The sequence below is a fragment of the Paracoccidioides brasiliensis genome (assembly GCF_000150735.1).
Source record: "Paracoccidioides brasiliensis Pb18 unplaced genomic scaffold supercont2.30, whole genome shotgun sequence".
NCBI lineage: Eukaryota > Fungi > Ascomycota > Eurotiomycetes > Onygenales > Ajellomycetaceae > Paracoccidioides > Paracoccidioides brasiliensis.
In genome coordinates, this window is record NW_011371387.1 from 3,682 (window position 1) to 5,793 (window position 2,112).

Genomic DNA, 2,112 nt, shown 5'->3' on the forward strand with positions numbered 1-2,112 from the left:
TAAATCAAAAAATCTGTATGAAGATTGATACATCAAATAATATTATAACTGATATTCTATATCAATTATATAAGAATAAACAGTGGTATTCTATAACATTCTACTTTTTATTCATAAGTAATACAGAGAAAAACTATAAGATTTATGATAAAAAGATGCTAATGATAGTAAGAGCTTTATCAGAATCATAAGCTGAACTGAATAAACTTTAAAAAAAAGAGATTTAAGATTGTAATAGATTATTAAATACTTAAGTATTTTATAATAATCTAAAATCTTAATATTAGATAAATATATTAAATTGAATTTCTTTTATAATTTTACTTTTTAATTTAATATCAATCTGAGTATCATAATATACTAGTAGATACTTTAAATAAACTAATAATTTAAAAAGAAAAGAATCACTCTAGAATGTAACTATTTCTTAAATCAGAAAAATTAAACTTTGAAATCATCAAAAAAGTTATTAAAGTCAATACTTTGAATATAAGTATAAAGAGTCTGAATGAAGTTAAGATAAGAAATAAAAAGACAGAGTTACTGAGCTAATAATATGAGAAGATATAACAAAGAAAACAACTTTAAAAGCTAATAAATAAACTTTTATATTTTGAATAATACTTAATAATATCAATTGAGAAAGATTTTAACTCTCTAAGTATATTTTTAAAGAAAGATTCATAAATAATCATCAAAAATATATTCTGAGAAGAAAAAGCTATACTCACTAATGAAGATGAGATACTACTAAATGACTAAATCAAGAATATTAATTAATATATAAAAAATTATCTGATATATTACTAAATAAAAAATTTTTATGATAAAACTTCAAAGCTGCTAAAGTCATTGTTAATCTCTAGTAAAGTTTAATAGCATATATTAATAAACTTTATAAATAACTCTATAACAAAAAGATATTATAATATAATATTAATAATTGTCTATTAACTGAGCAAGAAGCTTATATTCATTCTCATTATAATAAAGATTAATATCAAGAAGCTGATAAGACTTTTTTTGAAATACTATTATAAGTACTTTTGAGGTATCAAATTTAATTATATTAGATTAAAAATCATAGTTTATTTTAGACTTCTGAAATGAGTTCATCAGATAGTTGAGAGTTAAGCTAAAGTTTTTATTAGCTTATCATATATAAAAAAATGATTAGATTGAGATTGTAAACTAGTATCTAATAATCAAACTTTATTCATATATAAACTATTATTAAAACAACTGAAATAAGTGATTGTTAATGATGAATCATATAACTAAAGCTTTAGGGAATGAATTTACTAAAATAATACTTTTTTTTAACTATTTACAAATGTGATTTTTTTTTTTTTTTTGCAAATATTCTCTGACTAAAAGTTACTATTAAGAGCACTATCTAAAGAGAAAAAGTTTATATAAGAATATATTAGACAGCACATCATTCAGATAAAGAAAATCTAAAAGCTAATAGTTGACAATGTGAAAAAAGTATAAGAAATCATAAAGTCAAATATCAACAGACATCATCATAAGCTGAAGTTTAAAGTATAAGATAAGATATTTCTGTTACTCAAGAACTATAGAATTTAACACTCTAGTAGACAGCTAGTAGAATAAAATAAAGACTTTTTTAAAATTATTGAGAAAGTGAGCAATAGCTATATACTATATTTATCAAACAATATAAGAATTTATTTAATATTCTCCTCTAACAAGCTATAAAAAGCTGTGAATTACTTTCTATTAGAATAATTAAATAAGACTTTAAAATCAGTTAAAATATAGAATAAAAATAAGTAAGAGATTAAAAATATTCTAGTAAGCTATATCTTTTATAAAAAACTTCATTATTAGATAAGATAATTAGAATTTGATAATGATTCAACATGGTATTCAGCAAAAAATTTCAAAAGAGCACTGTATCTAATTTAAAAGTTTTATATAGCAAATTCAATAAAGATAAAATCTTTTAAAATAACTAAGTAAATGATTAGAGACTTGAAAAAAAAACAGCTATCTAGCAGATAAAGCAGATAATAATTTATTAATATAAAAGCATATCTGAACTTCAAAAAAAGATAATATTATAATATAAAATAAACTTTGTTTAAA